This window comes from Lissotriton helveticus, chromosome 11 (genome assembly GCF_964261635.1).
Source record: "Lissotriton helveticus chromosome 11, aLisHel1.1, whole genome shotgun sequence".
Lineage (NCBI taxonomy): Eukaryota > Metazoa > Chordata > Amphibia > Caudata > Salamandridae > Lissotriton > Lissotriton helveticus.
The window spans coordinates 1031152726-1031178386 of record NC_136072.1 but is presented as its reverse complement, the minus strand read 5'-3'; the positions used below and the strand labels follow the sequence as shown (position 1 = coordinate 1031178386).

The 25661-nt window shown below is 45.5% G+C and overlaps 1 long non-coding RNA gene across 1 annotated transcript in view; it reads left to right on the top strand.

Moving 5' to 3' along the window:
• Positions 1 to 25661, top strand: part of LOC144792435 (uncharacterized) — a 142856-nt gene that overhangs the window by 5493 nt on the left and 111702 nt on the right. The window contains exon 2 of the long non-coding RNA XR_013602557.1: positions 9866 to 9955. This is a non-coding gene — a long non-coding RNA (uncharacterized LOC144792435). The remainder of the gene's footprint in view (positions 1 to 9865; positions 9956 to 25661) is intronic.

The window sequence follows — 25661 nt, the reverse complement described above, 5'->3', positions numbered from 1 at the left end:
ACTGTACAGGAGGCACGCCGCAAGTTCACAGATGTAAAGAAAAAACTGCAGAAGATGGCAATTCCCTATGCCATGCTGTACCCCGCCAAGCTCAAGATCACGCATGACGGAAAGCAGCATTTTTTCGGCACTCCTCAACATGCGGAAGACTACCTTAAGCAGCATAGGAGGGCGGCACATGTGGGGACGGCTGCCAGAGCTCACTCCAGATCGCCCTCCCCTCTCTCCCAACCTGGCTGACCCTTGTCACACGCCCATGAACCGCCGGACTCCTCGCCTCTCTACACGTTGGAATGGCTGGCTGAACCCTTTGGTGATGTATAACTTAACAGTATCTCCTGAACATTATGTAGTTGTTGTTGCACTTACTCCAATGCTCGGACTTATCTCTCCGTCCCACTAACAGGCTCTTGGTCTTGCTGAGAGCCTAGTGGGTGCAAGTAGGGAGAGATATGGGCTGGTCCAGCACACCTAGTGACTTTTCACCCCCTAATGTGGGCGATCCCCCGATTTGCTCTTAAGACTTTCTTGGTACCTTCTTATGTTCTGGGTAACTTTGGGTGGGTTTTTGTACCCGGCGAGTTGGGGCAGCCGGTGTGGGAGGAGGGAGGGAAAGTTGGAAACAGTAACACAACACAAGTATATAAAGGCTCTGCGACTTGTCTACACTTTCTGACACACTCACGCCATTCACTCACAGCGTTAAGTGCACTTAAACTACACTCCACACCAGAGACACCTAGCGAAGATAGTCTGCACCAACACGTCACGATTGCCACCTGGAACGTTCGGGGACTTAATGACCCCAGAAAACGTCAACAGGTGCTGAGTTATTTAGATTGCCACCACATCAAGGTAGCCCTCTTGCAAGAGACGCATCTGAGCCCGCGAGGGCCTGCACAGTTCGCCTCCAAGCGGGCCACTAGCCGCACCTTTTCTTCTTACTCCAGTTACGCCAGAGGGGTTACTATTCTCGTCAAGAGGGGGTTAGCCTTTACACCACATGGGGCAGAGGTGGACTCAGGGGGCAGATTCTGTTTGGTTTGGGGACGCCTATATGCACACGACATCCTATTCGCGAATTACTACGGTCCTAATACAGATGACCCCTCCGTCATTCTCGCGTTATGGGGTAAAATCCAAACGCTAGGCATTGCACACGTGGTGTGGGGGGGCGATTTTAACACGGCACTGCATCCCCAAGTGGACAGGTCCAGGGCGCTCCCTTCGCACTACACGAACACGCAGAGGACACTCGGGGACATAATTCAGGACGGTGGCCTGCTGGATGCTTGGAGATTAGCGCACCCATTCTTGAAAGAAGGTACACACCATTCCTCAGTCCACTCCACATGGGCACGGCTCGACTACATATTTGTCTCAGCGGGGCTGACTCCATGGCTGGCTCGGACGCAACACTTAGCTCGCACCCACTCAGACCACTCACCTGTGCTCTTAGTATTCGACTCCCCCTCGCATGCTCCCCATATTTATCTTGGCGCCTTAATCCTGCACACCTTAAAGACACGGCCTTCAGGGCTGAACTCAAACAGGACATCCGAGAGTTTTTTGAACATAATATGTCCTCGGTGGACAGTGTGACCACGGTCTGGGAGGCTTTTAAAGTCACCGTCCGGGGTTGGTGCATCGCCAAAGGTGGGGGCATTCTCAAGACACTACGCACCAAACTACGATCCCTGGAGTTGGAATTGCGCCAGCTCGAAAGAGACATTTCCTCCCGCCCTGATGAACTTGCACTCCAAGCTCGAATGAGAGACAAACTCTCCGAATACACAGCATCTGCTGACAGGGAGGGCAAATTTATGGGAAGACCGCACATGGCCCGTATTTTTGGCGAGGGCGACAGGCCTGGTAAGGCTCTCGCGAACTCAATTAAACCCCCACGGTTTCAGTCCTATGTCTCTGAAATACAAGACTCCCGAGGCAATATACAGAGAAACCTCCCCGAACAGCTCCGTACCTTTCAGGAGCATTACAGAGCTCTTTACTCTTCCCAGAGGACTGAACCCTTAGACCTCAAAGAACTATTTCGCAGACACCGCATTGGCGTGGCTGGGTGAAGGCCAGCAGAAATTTCTCCATCACGAACTGGAGCTGGATGAAATTACAGACGCCATTGTGAGCATGCAGTCGGGTAAGGCGCCAGGCTCAGATGGCCTGCCAATTGACTTTTATAAACTATTCGCTCCCATCCTAGCCCCCATTCTAAAGCAGGTCTTCTACTCGGCACTCGAGGAGGGCATCCTACCACGCACCATGCGCGAAGCACTCATTACGTCCCTATTGAAGCCAGACAAGCAACCCATGATGTGTGACTCATACAGACCCCTGTCGCTCTTAAACTGCGACACTATAATCCTAGCTAAAATACTGGCGACCCGCCTTAACCTCCTCATGGAGCGCCTGGTACTCCCAGATCAAGCTGGATTTGTCCCTAACCGCGCGACGGCACACAATCTCCGCACCCTCCATGCCGTCCTTCAGGACATCAACCCCAGATGCGAGGCGGCCGCTGTATTTCTTGACGCTACTAAAGCCTTCGATTCCCTGGAATGGGACTACCTACTAGGCACTCTGCGTCACATGGGGGTACCATTCCGCTTTTTGGACTGGGTTCGGCTACTTTATAACCAGCCGACGGCCACGGTACTACTCAATGGCGCTAGAACTGAGCCCTTCGCCGTGCAGAGGGGAACGCGCCAAGGCTGCCCCCTGTCCCCTGCCCTCTTTGCTATTGCTATCGAGCCCTTGGCTGCAAAACTGCGCCAACACCACAATCACCGTGCCCTCAACTACCCCTCCCGTCCTTTGCTGGTGTCCCTCTACGCGGACGATATCACCCTCTATATTGCAAAACCGAAAGAAAATCTCAATCCGATCTTGCGCGAGATCACTAAATTTGGAGGTCTGGCTGGAGTACAAATTAACTGGGGGAAATCTGCCATTTTTCCTCTGACTGATATCACACTACCTCACCCGCTTGACTACCCCCTGGTATGGGAGCAAGACGATCTGAAATATCTGGGCATTCGCATCTCCCGGAACAAAGAGGACATGATGCGTGCCAATTACGGCACCGTTATAGACAAAATTACTGACAAAGTCACTAAGTGGATCCATCTCCCGCTCTCAATGGCAGGTAGGATTGCCTTAACCAAGATGGTACTCCTCCCCAAACTGTTATATTTATTCGTCAATATTCCCTATTACCCAGGGAAATTCTTCTTCAGCACACTCAGATCCCAGCTTACTAGACTGATATGGGGTGGGAAGCAGTCACGCGTCAGCCTGGACACTCTTATGCTCCCCTTCCATCTAGTTGGTTTTGACGTCCCTAATTTCGAGAGGTATTATGATTGCGCACAGGCCCACTTTGCGGCCTACTGGTACTTTCCCCCTCCTTACATGGCACACCTCGCAGTGGAGGATGGCTACATGGCTCCCACGACCAGCTCAGGCTACATACACTCCAATGTGAAGCCCTGGGAGCGTGATCCGTCCACAGTGGACTGTACAGTGGCAGCATGGCGACGGTTGGCGCACACTCTGGACTGTGCATTTCTCTACTCTCCCAAATTACCTCTAGCGAATGACCCCAGGCTCCGAGTTGCATGTGAAGAGATAGGGCGCAAACTCCTTAGAGAGCTGGGTCTCGTCCACTGGGGAGAGTTATATCCAAACGGAACCTTTCTCACAACTGAACAGTTCTTCAGGGAGAGGTCAGCCTCAGTTATGGACACCTTCCTATTCACCCGATTGCGTCAAAATGTACGCACTATCACTTCTGATTTCCCCAGGGAGCCGGACACCTTCGCACCACTACATGCTATGGTACATGCGGGTAACCCACGCCACGTAGTCTCTAAACTATACAAACATGTTCAGGACGTTCCACCCCCCCCCCTAAAAGCCCGGCTGGAATGGGATGGCGACCTCACGGAACCACTCACCGACGACCAGTGGGAAACTAGCTGCACACAAACAAAAGCCATCACCGGTAATAATAGACTGCGCCTCCTACATTATAAATTCCTGCACCGAGTATACCACACACCTGCGCGATTATATAGATTCCAACTCCGATACTCTGACTGCTGCCTTCGCTGCGGCTCCGCAGGGGCGGGCTTCTTTCATTTAGCATGGACCTGCCCACAGCTGGCTGCATACTGGTCACAGGTGTTTGAAGGGCTATCTGCCATGCTGGGTATTACCATAGACCCCTGCCCTTTGATTGCTCTGCTGGGCCTATCACAACAAGTGGTCACCCCACACAGGAAACTCCTTGCACTCAGTCTCCTTATTGCCAAAAGGCGCGTGGCGTGCCGGTGGGGAAGGGGATGGGCGCCTAAATTTAAATGCTGGCTCCGGGATATGGCCACTTGGCAGGACCGCCTGCACGACTACGCCGAGCTAATGCCTGTGCGGTCTAAACCAAAAGACATCTGGGCCCCCGTGGTGACTTATCTGCTTGGCAGGCAGGCGGAGGAAGAGGATGCCCACGATCCTCCCCTTACATGCAGTCCTGTCAGTCCTTGAGGTTCCTGGGCTGCGGTTGGACCGAGGGTCTGCCCATCTCCCCCTCCTCCCCCCTCCCTCCTTGTAATATACAGTGAGCCCCATGCGATCACTGCCTTACACTGGTACACCTACCCCTTGTGGCACTGAGGGGAAAAAAAAAAAGAAAAGCCAGGTGGCGCGGACAGCCGGGGTGACTAGGCCCCACGCCCCTCTCTTGAGCTTACCTCCCGATTGTGCACTGAACTGTGGATGAGCTAATTTGTATATGAAACTACATTCAATGATAGAACTACTGTGCTAACTGTTTCCCTGGGGTTTCTGTTTAATGTTTGCCTTTCTGTTCTTGTTATATGCACTGAACTGTTCCCTGTGTCCTGCATTGCATGGGAATGTGCAACGCATTGGTATCCCACTTGACATACAATTGCCCGATCTGTATGCATAGACGTACCGTGCTCCCTAAAGAACGCTAGTGTCTACCTTGGGAAGTAGCGAGGAACAGCGAATACGAAAATGTAAGACAATTGCATATCCTTAGCAAACTTGCGTGATTTTAAGTTACATTTCAGACTACGCTGCCGGACCTCTGGTTGTCGGCTTAACAGCTGTGTAAAATGGTAGACAACTGAGTTGAGGTCCTTACCGCTGCCGGCCCAATGGGTTGTAGGCATCAGGCTGTGTCATACTGGCAATTACCAATAAAGGTCTTACAAAAAAAAAACATGATTCTGTGGATGCTAACCCTACTCGCAAATGTGGAGTTGCTATCCTTATTCATAGATCACTTCCAATTACGATCGCCAAGATCTGGTCAGACCCTGATGGGAGATATGCATTTGCCAAATTACGTATTGGGAACTCTTACATTTGTCTGGGATCAATATATGCCTCCGTTGGTACTAAGAAGTCCTTTTTTCTGCAATTGAATCGTCTTCTCACAGAGATTGATGCCTCACAATACCTCATTGGTGGAGATTGGAATTTGGTACGGGATCCTTTTCTAGACAAAACAGGTCAATTTGACAAAGCCAATGTAGCAGTTAGAGCTATTTTTAATGACATACTCTCGGATCATGGATTGGTGCATCATTGCCGTCTCAGTCATCCACAGGATAAAGAATACACTTTCTTTTCTCCATTGCATGGCACATTTTCCCGTTTAGATTACTTTCTGCTATCACACAAAACAGTACAGCTGGTCACAGAGTCTCACATTTTAGAAGCAGCCTTGTCTGTCCATTCCACTGTTCTTCTATCTTTAGACTTAGGCCTATCTCGACCAGGGCGCAAACCATGGCGTATGAGTATTCAGCGGCACAGGACACCAAAGGGTAAACTTCAATTGCAATCCCATTTCCAAGATTATCTTTCTACTAATCAGGGCTCTATTGTTTCCAGCAGGACTATATGGGTAGCAGCTAAGGCCACTATTAAGGGTCAGTTAATGCGTGATGCAGAGCTTGCTAATAAGAATAATATTGCTAAGCAAACTGAATTAGAATGTGACATTCAAGATCAACCACTCCCTCCTCTCCCCTTACTGCCCCAGCAAACAACTTCGCTCTACTCACGCTTTTTTAGCTGTAGTCCCCCGGATCAAAAGATCAAGAGCAGGAGGAAGATCCTTTTCGCTCAACGCGGCTAAGCTGTGGAATTCACTTCCTGTACATCTAAGATCGAATTCCAACCTGCTATCTTTCCGCAAACAGCTTAAAACCTTCCTCTTCACTAAATGAACTCCTCTCCAAGCTGTTGCTTCTTGAGGCACAATTCCTTCTTTTTTAGCGCTTGGACGCCTAAGGGCAGCAGTCGCTCTCAATAAAACCCCTTTTCATTTAATTTCATTTCATTCAATCCTATTATTGTTTATATACATCAGATCCTACTTTACATAATCGCAAATTGTTGGAACAAGCACACATGTCCCTTAATAGTCTCTTTACATCTAAAGCTGAATATGCTCTACAAAGAATGAAAGGAAGACATTACGAGCAAGGTGAAAAGGCAGGGAGGTTATTAGCTGCACGATTACGTAAAAGAGAAGCTGCAATGGCCATTCTAGCCATTCGGTCGACTACAGGCGATATATTTACAAGACCTCAAGAGATAGTTAATGAATTTCCTTCAATCTCTATATACCCCAGGAAACCAAATTGATAAAGATCAGATGTCTTCTTTTCTAGCGATGGTGAATCTCCCTTGTCTTTCTGATAGTGGTAGAGCGTTACTTGAAGGAGAAATTATAAAGGATGAGATTTCTAAAGCCATTGCTGCTCTGCCTTATCATAAGGCCCCAGGCGAGGATGGTTTCCCTGCTGAATTTTATAGATGGACAAGTCACAATATTATTGATACTTTACATGCTGCATATCTTGAGGCTGATAAAGAATCATCACTGGGATCTCTTTCTAACAGGGCAGTTATAGCTGTATTGCCTAAACCTGGCAAGGACCCTCTTTTATGTGGTAGTTATCGTCCCATTTCCCTATTGAACTGTGATATTAAAATTCTAGCCAGTATCTTAGCATCTCGATTACGTAAAGTACTACCCTCCTTAATACACCATACCCACGTGGGCTTTGTTCCAGGATGTTCCTCTCTGAATCATGTATGTACACTGGCCCATACATTGTGGTCTGCCCAAAATCTCTCGGAAGATGCCTTGGCCCTTTCGCTTGACGCAGAAAAAGCATTTGACCGCATTGAGTGGGATTACCTTTTTACTGTACTGCAAAGATTCAGGTTGGGTGATGACTTTATACATAAAGTACGTTTGTAGTATGATAACCCCTCAGCTCAAGTAAATTGTGGTGGTTTCTTATCTCAAACGTTTCCGATCCGGAGAGGAACGCGCCAGTGTTGCCCATTATCCCTTCTTCTCTTTCTTTTAGCAATGGAGCCCCTCGCTGCTACAATCCATCAATCTGAGGATATTGTAAGTATCCCTCTAACAATTGGTCATTCTAAAATGTAATTATATGCAGATGATATACTTCTCACTCTTACCAATCTCCCTCGATCACTTCCATCCCTTCTTCAAATTATTAATGACTTCTCTTCCTTTTCGGGTTATAAAATAAATTAGGACAAAAGTGAAGCATTACCCATATCTGATGGTACTACTAAGGCAGAAATCTTTGGATTTCCTTTTCATTGGTAGTCTTCACACCTTAAATATTTAGGAGTCTTAGTTAAAGGTGTGCAAAATATTGTTGCGGACAATTTAGCTCCTTTGTTCTCCCAAATGCAGAGGGATTTTGACAAGTGGAAATCTATAGGATTGTCCCGCTGGGGTAGAGTTCAAGCTATCAAAATAGTCACTCTCCGCGTGTTATTTATATCCTAGGCATGCTTCCCCTTCATATCCCTCTATTTACCCTTCTACCCTTAAATCAATAGATTATAAGATCAAGACTTTCATATGGGGCTCAGCAAGACCTCGTCTCGCTATGGCAAAATTAATGGCCCATCATTTATATGAAGGTAATGGGTCTTCCATCCATTGAACATTATTCCCTTGCTTTTCTCCCAATTTTCTTATTTTTTGCCAGAAACCAAAGATATTCCGCAATGGGTTACTATTGAGCGTCATCTTTTATCTGATTCTTCAGGTCTTTCTCTTTTATATGGTAGTGGTACTAGTTCTTATGACCCTAAAAACCCGATTTTATTAGCCATGCACAAATCTTGGCAAAGGGGACATCGTATATTAGCATCAAATGCACGTATTCATGTCAAGGCTCCCTTATGGAATAATTCAGCTATTCGTCTTAATGGTTAGACTCTATTTTGGCCTTTATGGCATGCAGCTGGCATTCACTCCCTAGATCAACTTTTTCACGATGGGAATTTTAAAACCTTCTCTCAACTTCGTGAGGAATTTAATATTCCTACATACCACGCTTCAAATTATTCTCAACTTCAACAGTGTTCGAAGAAACACTTAGGTTCTCCCCTTTGCTACTCCAGGTCTCCCCAATACTCTCTTATCTTCATGTGTGGGGAAAGTTTAAAGGAGTGACTTCAGGCCTTTATAAAACCTTTGTTTTCTTCTCTTTTTTCACAATCACTATCTACAGCTCTTCAAACTAAATGGCAATGCCATTTATCTATTTCCTATACAGATTCTGAGTGGAACCAGATATTAGAGGGATTACATAAAGGTGTTCGGGAAGCAAGACTTAAATTTTGTTTATTTAAAATTCTTCACGATTGGCACTGGTCACCGATTAAACTGCATAAAGATGGTCTACTCTCCCACACTAATTGCTAGAGATGTTCTATTCCCGGTTGTGGCGTAGCCCATATCATTTGTGAATGCCTAGATGTCAAGTCCTATTGGACTTTTATAGGAAAAACCTTATCTTCCACAATACCATTATCTTTGCCATTCACATCTGCCACCATTCTCTTGCATGATTTCCGTTGCTTCCCAAAGCTCTCATAACCACAAATTTGTCTCCTACATACAGCGATAGCTACAGCTAAAATTTGCATTCTACGTCATTGGAAATCTCCGTTGCCACCTTCTCAAGAAGAGTGGCTGGTAGCAATGATGCAGACAGCTTTACATGAACGTACAATTTACAATCTTCAGGATCAAGCTGATATTTTTATTCAAGTTTGGTCTCCTTTTTTAAAAACCACAATTGACGATTCTGCCAATTCCACCCTCTCTCCTAACGTTAACAACTGAACCCCTTCTTTCTTTCATTACTTTCTATTTTTATATATTAAATCTTATCTGTCATTTCTTATCTTGTTTTCCATCCTTCCTCTCTTCCATCCCCCTTTTTTCATATTACCTTTCTTACCCCTACCCTTACTGTCTCTCCCTCTTTACTCTGGCTCTACGTTTTCACTTTTTCACTTTTTCACTCTTCCTTGCTGCTTTCTCCTTTTATTTTTCAAATTTATTTATTTTCGTTCTCTTATTCTCCACTTCTTTTCATTTCTTGTGCTTTAATATTATTCATATGATTATTTTGTGTAAAATCATAATTTCCTCTTTATGCCAAGCTGTACTCATATATTATAATGTATACAATACAATATCCATTTCTTATTTATGTTGGTTTTAATGTTTATTCAGTCGCTTAATTACTCATTCAATATGTATGTATGATGTATATTCTTATTCATTTTATTAATGCGCACATATTTATCATCTTACATGTATTGCATATCTTTCATGATTTATATTTATCTTATATATTTATTATTGATTTATTATCTTAATGATCTTGTATTATTGTGTATTTTATGTATTTTACTATAAAATTCAACAAAAAATTTCAACACAAATGAAACCTGATGCATTGGACAGGTACAGGGAAGGAGAAAGTTACAGCGGGAGAAAAGAAGATGGTCTGCTTAGCAAAATAAGCTAACAATGCAGTGTTATCTACCAAGCTTTGTAAGTCATTAAATCTCTTTTTTCATTGTCATCCATTCTGGAATGAATTCATCCACCCACTTCTTACCCATCCAATTATTTATTCATTATTTGAACTATGAAGCCATGTCTCCAATCTCCATCCATCCATTCTGTAGACGAAATTCTATAATGAGAAATATGTTGTAAAATTGACAATTTATGCCATTTTGTTTTCACATTTTTCTTGAGGGAAGAACTTCTCCCATCCCACCTTTGTAGTCTTCAGGCGTGCTCACTGAGCTTGCTCACTACACACAATATGGGGGCTGGTCTGACAAAATTTGCATGGCGACTTTTAGGTTGCAGCCTTGCCCTGAGAACAGCTCACATACTCCTGTATGAAATATATAAGTATGTATAGGGTTGTAGTGTTTTATAAAAAAAAAATCCACTATACATGATGCTTTGTAAACCTACATGTCCTGAAAAAAATCTACTTCTTTCTTTTAGTGCCAAGCAGTGGAGAGAGAAATGATGGCATTGTTCTCATTATATGAGAGCTCTGATATCAGCCTCTCTAACTATGCCAGGGTTCATTATATATCAAGGTTTGGATGCTAACATGGCTCAGATTTTACCACCTTTCCGGGAACCTACCTATCCAGGCTGGAAATAGGTGAAAAGTGGTAATTCCTGGACTGGAATTCCCTGTGAGTCTGTGCACACCCACAAACTTACATGTTTACGGTTTTCTTAAGCCTCTCTCCAATGTATTTCCATATTTTTTTTTAGAGTTTTCTAGAGCACAAACTAACAAACTAGACCCGAGACATCGGGTATCAGAGTGCTTTACATAGCACCAGTTTCGTTACCGAAGGACACATTCATCATTTTTGTTAGGCACAGGGAGATTAAGTGATTTACCCAGAATCACAGGATGTTGAGCATCATTGCTGAGACTCAAACCCTGTTCCTCAGCTTCGAGGTCAAACGCTCTAGCCATAAAGCTACATCTTCAGTTGTAAATGTACTCCTGATAAGAGCAGAAAAACAACATTTTCCAGGGTGGGGAAAAAGAGGTGTAGTGAAAGTGAATTTGAAATTGTTCAACAGATTTTCACAAGAGCAAATAGACACATATAATCGCTCGTGCAAAAATGGAATTCACATTTTTTCTAGATGTACGGTTTCCACGCCTACTTCTTCTGTAAACTTTTGTGAATTGCTGAAATTCGTAAATCTGCACCAGTGCAAGGACATATACCTGCTGGTGTACATTTTGTGGTGTTCTCCTTGAATTGGATCCCTAATTTATTATGTTTCCCTTTTTGGTTTCAAGATGATTTTCCATTGTTAATGTTGGCATGAATCAAACACATCTTACTAAATGATGCCTCAAAGAAATGGTATCTAAAACATATCACTGCATTTCCTTTGAGCACTCACCCTAACAGTAATGATTTTGCATTTATGAGCCATGAGCCATATATACAAGTCCAACAGCGTATATATATTGATATAAATATTACCTTATTTGCAAGCAGTCTTCTTTATATAGACACCAAAACTTAAAGGTAAAGGTAAGTATACTTGTAAAGCACACTGTTACTCCATCTCGGAGTGTCCTGGTGCTGTATACCGCTGGGGAACCCGTCCTGGCTTTCCCTGTGAGATGGTCCCTCCTGGGCACCTCCAAGGTGAAGCCAGGCATCCCCGGCGTTGATGGGGCCGTTGTGGAGATTAAGCAAGCTATTGCCCAGAGTTGCAGAGTGGGACCCATGGTTAGCGTACGCACCTCAGCGAGAATTATCGAGTCCGCGGACTTGGACCCAAGACCCTGCCGCGTCGGGAATTGAACCCTAGTCCCGGGCCGATCTCTGCTTCAGGGTCTGCTGCTTCTAACCAGTGAGCCACACTTCTCCAAAGGAGAAGGAGTGAGAAGCCTTTACAGGAGATATATCCTCATCTTCCCAAACAAAATGCTTCAGCAAACAAAAGGAAGAAATATGTTTAATATCATAAAGTGCATGTATATGGTCTATCCGTGACCAGTAAGTAACAGCACCCACCTTACATTTGTCTCGGACTTTTGTGAGATTAAAGAAGAGTTTTTATGGATATATAAACCTGGGTGTGTATATATATCTATATATATATTTATTAGGGTCCTCACCCACAGGTACCGACTGTGGCTTGCTTCATCATTGGACCCTCACTCACACACCTAAGGTGTGAGTAAAGGTAGGGGATCTTAGTGAGTTAAAATAACCTACGAAACCTTAAAGGTTATTTAATGGCGTAGGTTTAGGGGCTAGATTAAAAGTATGAAAAGTGTCACTATATTATGATACATAACGGTCATAAGTGTCTAATCGGCCGACTGGGTTCAGCAGTTGACGATACAAGGAAAAGGTCCTCAGTGTATGGTCTTTATGTAAATGTGCATGCTTTTTTTTAAAAACAATGTGATTTGTACATGCCAATAGGCTGTTTATTATAACTAGCAGGGAAACCAAAGGGCCTGAAGAAAGCCAATTGTCCTTTCGGGGCAGGTTGTGGCTGAAACATGTTGTCTCTAATAAAAGAGAGAGGGACCCCAAAACCAAAGGGATAGGGTTCCACAATTGACGCAAGTCAGAAAGAAATTCCCTTTGGGTGAATTTATAATGGTACATGGATACTCACAAACATACAAAAAACTACCATCATCTCATATATCACAAGGAAGCAATGTAAACAGGTGAAAATTACAACATATGTGAAAACACTATGGCAAAAATAAGGTATAAAACAATTTATTGAACATACATTACATCAATTAAAATCTAAACATTGGGAAACACATACAGGACAGTACAATAATCAATAAAAACCATATTCCAATAAAAAGGAGTTCACAGGGGAAAAGGATTAAACTCAAACAAAAACCATTAATTTTGAATTTCTCCTTAATTTATAATCCCAGATTAACTCCTAGGGCGTCGACGCGTTTCGGCGGTACATTCAATTTAATCCGCCTTCTTCAGGACAATGTATAAACCATGTTTCCCAAATATTTTCTGAAATTTAAATAAGATCAGTCTTAGGCATCGTTTATAAGCACAAATAGATCTAGTTAAATGACAGAGATTTAAAACCAAAAAATCCTTAAAAAACGTAATGTTTCCAGTTCTCTCTATACACACATATAAACATTGCTTCCAGCACAAAGAAAAAACATGCATGCAACATAATCACATAAATATTGCATAATCACATACATATTAGGTTACTAAATTTGTAGCCCAATCCCATAAATTCATTACATTGTAAAAATAGGTTCCTAATATTTAAAAATATTATCAGGGACCCATCTATTGTTACCCAGATTGGGGACCAGGAACATATGATTTTCCATTAGTTGGTTTGTATACCCGATCATAGTCAAACAGAGGTGGCATGTACGGCGAGCGGTAATAAATCAAATTAATTAGATTTTAATTGATGTAATGTATGTTCAATAAATTGTTTTATACCTTATTTTTGCCATAGTGTTTTCACATATGTTGTAATTTTCACCTGTTTACATTGCTTCCTTGTGATATATGAGATGATGGTAGTTTTTTGTATGTTTGTGAGTATCCATGTACCATTATAAATTCACCCAAAGGGAATTTCTTTCTGCTGAAACATGTTGACCAAATATTTGAGGAGGGGATTATTCACTATTCAAACTTCTGTCCTGAATATTTTTCTCTCTTGTTAAAGTAATAAGGTATAAAACCTTTTTTGTGACTCATCCAATTAATATAAGGAGTCCTTTTGCCACTATGGTCCCCAAAGAGGTTACGTCAGGACCAACTGTTGAACTTACCGTAATGTATCCAGATCCTCTGACGTATTCTGGGTTACCCCATTCGTTTGTAATGGTTTCTCTGTGCTCCTGACAGAAATAGAAGAAGGTATGTTTGAATTTCTGATTTCCGATCCTGCAGCAGCCCACTTGCATGTCCCATACACGCCGATAGATTAAATGCAGGCCGTAATAGAAGTCGATCGGAAAAATACATTCTCCTGATTATTTTTTTTAAATCTCCTACTTTCCTCTTCCAAATTGTTGCCATGTATGTTGGTCTAACACCTGATGCGTGGTACTTGGCAGGGCTGGAAGTACACAAGTGATACAGCTGGAAAACAAATGCACCCTCACACGGTGCTTAGCCAAAAAGAATTAAGGTAGTTCCTGAAAAGTATTAAAGCGCTTTGCTCCAGGGGAGGGACAAACACAGAAAAAGAGGGCAAGTCCAAACAAAGCAAAAATAAAAAAGCAAAGGACTGAACGCGACAATAAATCCAACCAATGATAAGCAATGGGAAGGCTCTAAGTTCACTGTAAGTTCACAAAAGATCTTACACAACCAACAGCTTGCGTTGCCTGGTAGGTAAGACCTAAAAAGGACTCAGCAGTGCATTGTTGCCAAGTTTTCCGTGTCCATGTGTGACTAATCAGTCCAGTTTCGGTTATTTCTTAGAATTCTGGGACTTGCAGTGCTAGTTTTAAACTGGGTTAAGTAGGAATACAAGTCCCAGAATTCTAAGAAAAACCAGCACTGGTCTGACTGATCACGCATGGACCTGTGCATAGCTGCCAAGGTTTCAAATTGTTTGGGTGACATTTTCATAATTTCAGTGTAATTATGAGTGACATTTCACGGACTATGAGTGACATTTTCTCACGAGCAAAATAAAGCAATGAAGACGAGGGACAGAAACTGGTGTAATCAGAAATTACACTTATTTGAGCAACTAGAAACTCTAAGAAGATCTTAAAGTCCAAGTACTAAACCTGCCATTCTCTAGTCAGTCAGAATGCACGCTGGGCCGTGAGAAGAGCTCTGCGTAGCTGTTATGAGAGTCCTGTCCTGGCTTTTAAAGAAAAGTACACCTGGCTCTCTAGGACTCCGAGCACCTGAAGTCAAACACGTTTGAAGTTCTGTGTTGCCAGGCAGATACAAGAATTCTGGGGGCCTGTGCTGGGGTACACAGAACATCGCTGCCACTGACTCTGACACCAGTTGCCGGGTGGGCCGACTGAAAAGCAATTTATTATGCCACTGCCTTAACCAGCTTACGCCCTCTGGGTCCCCAGCTCTTCCCTGGTAATCAATCAAATAATGCAAAGGAGCATTCCAAGTGGACCCTGGCCGAACAGGAATTGTTTGATTTGCCCCCACATAGATCTCTTCTCGGAATTGGGAAAGTCTCAGGAGAGGGAGCCTCTAAGGCTGGGGCACAGATAGGTCACAGTCAGGCAGGCTGTATTTATTCCAAAATGAAATAAGCTCGATAGGTGCTGGGCACATTGTTGTACTCTGGCGCACTGCCGTGTCCGTGGCGCTAAAGTCAAGCGAATTGCCTAGTGGATGGTCACACCCCCCCTCCACCTAAAACGGCTCAAGTTACACCATAGTGCGCTAATGCTGCTGAAAACTGGGCACAGCAGAGACAGACAGTGTGACTGCACAGTTCTCAGGACAGAATGAAGTACATTGTATTTACTGTAGCAGCTAGAGCAAGTTAGCAAAGACATATACCGGCCTCTGAGTCAGCACACTTACTACTTTCAGGTGCAAGCCGGGCCGTGGCTACTGGCGGGTCCCTTGGCAATGCTGGGGTCGGCACGGATAAGGCGGGATATGGTCGGGCCTGCGAGCAGCGGTCAGCTCTGGCTGCCAGTGCCTTAATGATGAATGCTACAGTGTCATCAGGTCGTTTACAAAGAGGCACTGGTGGGGTTGGGTCTGTCTCTGGATGATTCCCGCTACCTTTATGAACACGTCCTTCCTGGTCGCACCGCATGAGGCAGGCAGCAGGAGCTGACGGCCCGCCTATTAATGAGTGTGACTCCCACCCGTCCTTTCCTGTCCTGATTAATAATACCTCAGACGTGTATTTACATTTTATACTGTACAGGCTGAGCTGAGGCAGAACCCCCAAGCCTGCAGAGAGCTGCGCCTAACAGGCGCTGCCACTGCAGCTTCTATGGTGCATTATTATAGCAGCTCTCTGGCTGATAGCCGAGGAGGCACTATTATAATGCGTAACATTGCATTTCAGTGCAGTGATGCGGGCTACCACACTGAAATGCGGTAGTCTGACGCCTGATGCGTGATACTTGGCAGGACTGCCTGTGTAATTTAGCAGCTATGGCAGTGGGGATCCCGAGTAGTCACAGGTTTATGTCTACAGTGAAATATTTCCAAATCCTCCTATTGTGTCCAAGAAAGAAAAAAATCGTACCATTCGCGTTTTGATCCAGTTGTTTCAAATGTAGTAATTTCGCCCCACCTATTTTATGGTTCTGACAATGAATTTGAAGGGTCACGCTGTCTGATTCTTCAGCATCTCACCATTCCAAGGTGGCCGCCCTTTTCGCACACACCTGACTGACTATAGAATAACTTGGCGCCTCGTCCTTTCATTGGAAAGCATATATTCCGCCTTTTGCCATCTTCTCACTAAAATATACATACACTGTTCAGGCTACTCCAACAAAATTTGTAATCAGCATATTCGAGCAATGAATCCAGTGTTACATTTTGTATACGCACCACTGTACAAAAATGTGAAAACCCGAGTGCATGTTGTAAATAAAATCGACCGTGACATGTAATTCGAAAAATTATTTTACACGGATAGTACTATTTCTGCATTGAACTTGGGGATCCAAGATGGCCGCTGTGTATACGTCCTCTTGTCCACGCACTGATGCCTGTCATTCAATGTGGTATTTCATTCATGCTTTTTGGGGTTTGAACGTAGGTGACGCTGTAGGACAGCCCTAAAGGGAACTGTAATGAGCGGGCTACATAATTCCTTCCAAAGGGAGGTCTGTGGTTCAGAGGTGCGCTGCATGACGCCCTTTGCCAATCAACGGATGTGACTGTACCTATCAAGAAGAATGTGTTCTGCCTCCGCATATATGGTAAGGTGATGATGTTTTGAAGCCAGACAGCTGGTGATTTTAAAGATATGTATTTATTTATTTAATGCAGTTCTATATAGCGCGGACTTTACCCAAAGGTGTAAGAGCGCTTTACAATAGAACCAGTACGTTACATAAGAGATTACACACTCACAAGTTACAAATTCAATCAGGATAATTAAGAAAGTAAAAATAAAATAAGAGGTGACAAAATTAGGTTAATACAGGTATAGAATACCTATTTTACAACGTTGAGCTCATTAAAAAGGTTTGAATTAATCCTGGAAGTGTCTTTGGAAGAGAAGAGATTTAAGAGATTTTAATGTAGAAGGGGCACATACCTCGAGAGCACATTTGGAAGTCAGGTTGAGAAATCGCCTCACCGGTTGAGGAGTGCTGAAGCGTAACCTTCCAATTCTAGCACTACCTGAAGATCTGCTGTGTCCAAAGCACTAGCTGGCAGCATAAAGCTCCTTCACCACAGGATGGCATCATCAGCCCGTATAACAAAGGCGTCAGCTCCTCTGCACATACAGAAGTTCTGCTGAACTGAGATGGGATGTAATATTTTCAACATTTAATCTGGATGTTGCATGTAATTTGCCATTTTTAAAGATTTTGCTGTTATTTTATCAGTTTTTACGTTTTAAACATTCTTAAAATCATTTTAACCATTGCCACCCTGTTGTTCTATTATAGGTATTCAGATAGTGATTTCCATACCACTTGCAAGATCTAAAGTGTTTTTCTGGGTGGGTCATTTGCATTGTTTATAGTACTTTAAACCGCTGGTGAACTTGTGGAGTACTCCGATTTTAATCTGGCTCTAGGGTACCCCTTGGAGTGCATGGCATTAAGGTGTTTATCAGACCCCTTTTGGGCGAGCCACGGGGCCCAGAACAAACAGGGACTACTGGCTGATTGATGGCTGAGGTCATTTGTCTCTATGTCCCGGTGCCCGCCATACTATGGCTTTACAAACTGGGTCAAGTACTCTCCCTTCAGCACCTGACTCTCAGTGGAAGCGATTGCGTGTAGTCAAAGGCTTTAAGGGGAGGTAGAGCTGCTCGTCGAACATGGGTGTTGCAGAAAAGAGTGAGGCTAGATAGAGCTGCGCATGCATGTACAGACCTTATTTTGGGTGGGCAGCAGCATGTAAAAAACATAGTTGATGGGCATCAGGAGAATTAAACAGGATCTACCTAGGAGAGCCAGTTAAATACACCAGTGCCCCATTTCTGAACTAAACAATCACCCAGAAGCGCAATAACTGCTTGCCCAACGCAGTGTTTATTTTTACAAAAACAAAGTAATGTACACACTTAAAATACAGTGTTGCACAGCTAGCAGTTACAATTCTATACCGGTGCATGGGCTACTCTGCTTTGTATTCTACTCCACTCTTCCCCTCTCTTGGGTGTCCCGCTCCTGTGGCTGGACTGAGTAGGTCTCTCGTCCCCTTGGGGTGCTGAGGCATGTATGAAGGCGTAGGTGCAGATCGCGCAAATAAGGACTCTCACACAACTCTGAATATAGCATAAAAGGTCACCTTTATTACCAGGACAGCCAAAGACAGACCCGCAACATACTTTTCCAAACCAAGCTTTTGCCTTTATTTTTCTCCAAACGTTTTTCATATAAACATTTCCTTTTCAAATGCTTTATTACCCAATAACCATAACTTGTTTCCATACCATCCGTATGTTTTCCTTCTTCTTTCCATTTCTTCCCAAACCTACCCTCCCGAGCCCTCCCCCTTAGAGAAAGGATGAATCCGCTCTAGATTATCCAATCCCCTTCACACACGCCGACAAAACAACAGAATCTGCCTGCGGTGTCCTGAGGTGACATCCTGACAATTTTGTCAGGTAACCAGAATAGTTATTCAACTCTGTATTTATTTAATTATTTCTGACATACTGCATTTTTTTTTTTTTTTTTAAACACGTAACTACAAGAACACGGGACATTTGACATAAAACACCCTACCCTTGAATTTTGCAACCAGGGTGGGTGGGTGGGTGGGTCAAAAGCGACACCACCGCTCCTCTCACTCGCTCCGAGTGACGTCAGCCCTCCCTCCCCACCCTTCACTTTGACCTAACCCCTCCCACCACCCAATCAGGCTGCGTGAGGTCGTCCCTCGCGCGAAATACCCCAGGGGGACATTGGCTTTGCCAAGTGCCCCTGGGGGCCCATCGCGCAAATAAGGACTCTCACACAACTCTGAATATAGCATAAAAGGTCACCTTTATTACCAGGACAGCCAAAGACAGACCCGCAACATACTTTTCCAAACCAAGCTTTTGCCTTTATTTTTCTCCAAACGTTTTTCATATAAACATTTCCTTTTCAAATGCTTTATTACCCAATAACCATAACTTGTTTCCATACCATCCGTATGTTTTCCTTCTTCTTTCCATTTCTTCCCAAACCTACCCTCCCGAGCCCTCCCCCTTAGAGAAAGGATGAATCCGCTCTAGATTATCCAATCCCCTTCACACACGCCACCCAGGAAAACCCCTGAGTTTTCCTGCCCCACCCAAAAACCTCCCTCTCTCTTCAGAAATGGACCGCTCGAGTCAGTATACCAATCACAGTAAAGGAAAACCCATTTTTTTTCTTTTTTTTTTTTTTTTTAGAACATCCCCTCATTTTTCTTTTGGTTTGGAGCACCACAAATCAACACACCACAGATTGGCTAAGGCGTCTCTGAGTTCCATCAAATAATAAGACTGACCCATCTGCGAGAGATGAACCCCATCATTCCTCAACAAATGCAGCATTTCCTTGTTAAAATGCTCATGGGCAATGACCGTGATGCCCATTGCCACACAGTACGTTTTCAAAGCCTTATTAACTTTCTTGCGGGCCCTTTCCACCGCTGCATGAACCCTAGCTCCTTTCCACTGGCTCCTGAACAAAAATTCCGTCCACACTACTGTCTTTGATCACCGCCAAATCAAGTTTCATTTGCTTGATTAAAGCTAGTCCCGACCATTCAACCAGATCATTTTCACCTAAGTGCAGGATCAGCAAGTCCGGAATGCCCCATGCTTCAGCCATTTTGTTTAAAACCTGGAACAACTCCCCCCATTTCATCCCCCCGACACCTTTCCAAATCACCTCATGGTCATTACCATACAATCCCAGACCTCTCCCACACAGCTGCTGTTCAGCAAAGTTCGCCGCCCACTTTACTATTGAATGGCCGACAATCCAGGTCCTCTTTTTCCGAGGAAAATCCGCCACCCGACCTGTGGTGGAAAAAGTAACAGTAACCAACCAAAACCTTCTTTTGTGCAACATTTTTTTTTTTTTTTTTTTTACAACCTAACATATTTAAAACAACAATTTGACTTCCATCGCCCAATTCGCTGCAACTCCTCTTTCCCCCAACCCAACCTTGCTGCTTCGGTAGCTGCACCGATTCTGAACGAATGCATCCCAAAACTGTGCGGATTTTCCCCCACCAATACCAACGCCTTCCTCAAAACCGCTAAAAATTGAAAACAAGTCAATTGTGTTTTGTTCTTATGGCAAAAGATCCCACCTTCTTGAAATACCCCCGACTCAACAAATGCCTCCCACTCCCCCACCGGGCAGCAACCCCCAACCCCGCTCCTACCTAATCGCACCAACATCCCTTTCCCTTTCTGGTCTGTCTTTGACTGCTTCAATGTGATTTGCAACACTCCCACGCCCAAAATTTCGATATCAGATGTCTGGATCCCCTCCTGATTTCGCAAACCCAGCAATTCTGATATCCTAAATGCACCAAAGAACAACCATACCATACATAACTTGAATCGAAACCATTCCCACTCATCATAACAGCACGCGGGCAGGGCGCCCAACAATTTTTGTAACAATACAAATGTAATGGGATTTCTCAACTTTTTCGCCTGCCCAAATGACCTCCCAAAACCCTTCAACATTTTTTGTAATCGGAAACCCATTTGAACCTCACACCCCAAAACCAGTTGACTATAAAATGAGATGCCCGCCAACTTGCCTGAAATGGTTGATGGCGACAAACCTTTGTCTATCAAACTCAACACAAATTCCCACATAAATTTTTCATCGCACACCGCTGTACCATCCCATCCGTGCTGTGCCGCATATCCCAAAAAACCAGACCATGCCAGCTGATAACTGCGTCGCGTGGAGCCTGCTAACGACTGCTCGACAAAATCTGCCATTCTCAGTTCCCCAGGTCCCACATGTTCGGTGGAATCGGTGTCCTGCATTGGTCCGCTCCAGGTGCCAAGTCCCGAAACCTCTGCCATTGACAACGAGACAAAGCGTCGGCAATTGAATTGTTGACACCATGGATGTGTTGAGCTCTAAAAAACAATATTCAGCTGCAGAACACTCAACATGAAAGCCCGCAACAATTGCAGCACCTTGACATCCTTTGCCCGCTGCCCATTAACCAGACAAACCACTGCCATGTTATCAATATGAAACAACACGCAGCGGTCCCTGAATTCCATGTATCATGCGGAACACGCCTTGCACTTTCTTTGGGATAACGCCAAGAGGTGACACAATTAAATTTGTTAAGGGGTCCACTGCAAAAGGACCAGCTATACGTCCCAAATCCACTTCCTTCTGCAACTTCACCTTCACCACTGAAGCCATCTCCTTTGCGGACCTGAGATTATCAGCCCAGCGTGAGACTCTGGGTCCTTGGTAGCCAATCCTAAAGCCTAGCTGAAATCCCCAAAACAACTTAGCCGCTCCTTCCACATCCGTATATCTCTCCAAAGAACTCAACATGGCCTGCAACCTAATTGGGGTAGGCGCCTTTTGGCATAAGAGGCGGCACTGATCCTCGCCCCCCCCCTCTGACCTCTACCATGATCTCCGGGGTACTGGTTGGGAAAGCACTGAAAGATGGCATGTCCGCCCCCGCACTGAGCGCATTCATGCTTGAATTTACAATACTGGCGCACGCAGGAACCTCTATTAAAGCTCCAACATGCTCCAGTTGTGGGCAACTGACCTCTTCCGACACCACCCGCCCCCATTGTGGCGGGACGCTGAGAAAAGGGGCGGTAAGGAATCGGCAACCCACTTGCTGTATGTATTGTGTTCGCAGAAGAATGACCCGACAACCACTGTAACCACAACTCCTGATCAACTTCCCCCCATGGTTTATCGTGAAATAAACTCATTCTCGCCCGAAACTCCTCGTCGTAGTTCAACCACGCATATCTCCCCGCCTGCAATTGCGCCCTCCTAATGACATCCAAATATTTAAACAGCGAAACCGCCCTCTCAGGGTAACGTTCACAATAAACGCTGGCATAGATAAGGAACGCCGCTGTCCAGTTTTCTATCGTTTTTGGCACTTTGGGGCGACAGGACAATTCAGCTTCCTCCTCTTTAGACCCTTCCTTTGCCTGTAATTCCCTATGAAGTAAACGGAAAACATCCACGTACTCATGGTTCCAAATACGCTGCCTAGTTCTGCTTGACAAATGTATGCCCAATGGCATTGACACCCCCATATAAGGCAGTTTCGTACCACTCAATCTCGGGGTCTCACTCTGTCCTAAACTAGTAACCGACGATTTTGGGCTCCCACCCCCTTCCTTATCCGACCTCCCCCCTTGCCCTGCCGTGGACTGTAGATTGTCACCATGTCTCGCCCCCAAACCATCACTACCACCCCCCCCTTCATGACTACCCTCAGCAGGCGCCACACCTGTACCACCTGCCAACGGCCGTGTCCAAGCAGCCCACCAGTCTGTCTTACCTGCTGGTAACTGCGCAGCCCGTTGACGAAAGTCTTCTAGACCATCACGCTGATGATGTCCGCTCTGATTCACACGTACCGGTGAGAGAACCGCTCCAGAACTCTGAAATACACTGGCAGAAGTTATTCGACTCCCTCCCCTCCCAGCTCCCACCCTACCACCATGAGACATTCCACGTTTTGCAGAATACTCATTTTCTTTATCAGCTTCACCAATATTACCTTCAAACTGTTGTTCATTTCCTGACATAGCAAAACTCATACCTGGCCTAGTGCCAGACGCCAAGTTAAGAAATGTACTTTGAACCTCTGACTCAGGCCTCCGTGTAAAGTACCCGGTCGCAGGTAGGAAATCCGCACCAGATCCGCGTCTCGAACTCACACCTCCCCCAAGCGCCACGCTCTGCGGCGCCGTCTGAGAGAAAAAGCACTGCTCATCTGGTACCAGACTAGCAGCATCCGTAAGGTACTCGCCGCTCGAGCGAGGACCCATACCATACTTACCCGATAACTTTGAAGATGAGGTACCAGCCCTTTTTGCCACTGGCAACTCCGTGTGCTCCACCCATACCCATTGACCTTGCGAAATCGCGGACCCCACATTAAAAGCTACCTCAGGACTCCCAGGCGGGAGCCTGTCCTCTGGAAACAATGCAATGGTATCCCTCATCTGCCCGCTTCCACCCCTGCCACCCGCAACCCCCCACCTCCCACTCTTGAGCTGCCTAACTCGAGGCTTCCCCATCAAACCCCTCATCAGTTGAATATCCTGTGAAAAATAAGCATCATGTGTTACATCTACAAGAACATCCTCATCTATAAATTGCTTCGGGGGGCCTCTAGGTTGAGGGACAATAGTGTCCTGGCAATCCATAAACTCCTGCTGGGAGTGACCCTCAACATCTGGCGCAGCTCCCCTTCCATCGTCGCCTTCCTCAACTCCTGATAAACCATATTCCTCTGATTCACTATCACTGGAGTAGTCCACCAAAATCTGTCTCTGCCTGTCAGCCTCTAAATCTGGTGCAATATTCAGTCTCTTGCCTCTCAGCAACTGGCCGGCTGACCTCATGCGCGTTCCAGTCACCACCTCCATACTGGGTCTTGACCAAGACACTCCAGGCTCCTGTGCTACATGGGCCATTTGCTCCTCACGAGACCTGACAGCCTCTCCCTCTGCCAGCTGCACATGCGACACGCGCGTGTCAAACACACCATTAGCGCTGCCGCCGCGCTTGCCAGCCCCTCGTCTGACTGGCGCAGTGACTAATTTACGACCCCCTTGCAACGCACTTGGGGCCGATGACGAGCGCAGGGGTGGCAATTTCTTACCCCGACCTCCTCTGCTCGATGATCTCGCTCTCCTGGCTCTCGTTGCCGGCACCTTCATGCCGCCTTTCTCCTCAGAAAAAGTATCTGGTACATGCTGACAGGCGGCCGCTGCTCTCGACACACCTTCCGCTGCCAAGCGACGTGGACGCTTAACAGCTACTGAGGTGTCCAACATTGCGCCAGGCCTCAGCAAATCACTGCGCCCCACCGCCATCAGCGCTCTAACTGCCTCTAAGGCAATTTCCTCCTCCGCCATTCTTCAAGCACTGACCTTAAATCGTCAAAAGTAACTCAACGATAAAGTGACAGCACTAAAAACCGAAACTCCGACACTGAAAAACAGCTGACAGAAATCTCCTCACGAGCGCCGCCTCAAAAGCGACACCACCGCTCCTCTCACTCGCTCCGAGTGACGTCAGCCCTCCCTCCCCACCCTTCACTTTGACCTAACCCCTCCCACCACCCAATCAGGCTGCGTGAGGTCGTCCCTCGCGCGAAATACCCCAGGGGGACATTGGCTTTGCCAAGTGCCCCTGGGGGCCCATTACTCTAAATTCAGTGTTACCAATAACTTCTTAGCATGCGTTTGCTATTGTATTGTCACCACAGTTGGAGCCTCAGTGTCTGTCTTTTGGCTTCTGGCAGGGACCCAAATCACGTGTCTCGCATCAGTCCCACTTCTGGGGGTAGATACACTGGCTGGCAGTTCTACCTGTAGTCCAGAGAGGAGGTGGCAGCAATAAGGCCGTGGGAGCTGCCATGCGACGTTCTCACTGACTCTGGTGGACACTATTCTAGGTCACTGACGGGGTAAAAAAAGGGCGGCTGGTGTTAGGGAGCGATTGGGGTGTTACCTTTACAGTCACAGTGGAGGTTGAAGACAGAGCACACAAAGCAGCTTATAACAGTAAGGGCTGCAGAGTGCTTGCAGTTAACCAGTCGAAATTGCCTTTTTTTTTTTGCAGGAGGGATCAGGGAAGACGAGGTGGGTGCTATTGCTCATGTGCCGGGCGAGGTTTAATGTTGTACTGTATATGCGGGGCTCGAGGGACATTGGCCTCGCATGTTTTCAGATGCCATATGGGACAGTGTTGGCATGGCATTCATTTCTCCAGCAGTTGCTTGCTGCCTGGCGGAGAGAGCACCACGTAGAGAGTTGTTTCTTCATTCAATAAATATATATGGAAAGTACATACGGTGTGCAGAGTCATTAGAACAATTTTTGGGTACGACTAGGCTGTGCAGAATTATCCTTAATGCTCGCCAAAAGTGGATGCAAAAGAACTCCTGTGTCGGAGTCACTCGCCGTTTCTGGTCATACTGTGGCAATTGGAGCGTCGTGTTGGAGCCCTGTGTCGGTTTTTGAGGGTGATCAGTGCGCGAACTTGAGCACCATTAATTGGTTCAGTGCATTTGGGAAGGCCACGCCTACTGTGAGAGAAACTGAAAGGGCTGCAGTGATGCACATACACATGTATCAGGACGGAGCTGTGATAGATTGCTTGGCAACTGTGACATCGGTCAACAGGAGCTGTTGGTTGGAGACCATACCACCTGTACATCCAAATAGCGTGTATTATTGTGACATCGGCAGGCCCTGTTGTCATTGGAGGCTTGTGTGGGACTACGGCAATGCTTGCTTGCAGCTGGAACCAAACTTGAGGGAGACAGCATGGAGTATTCTT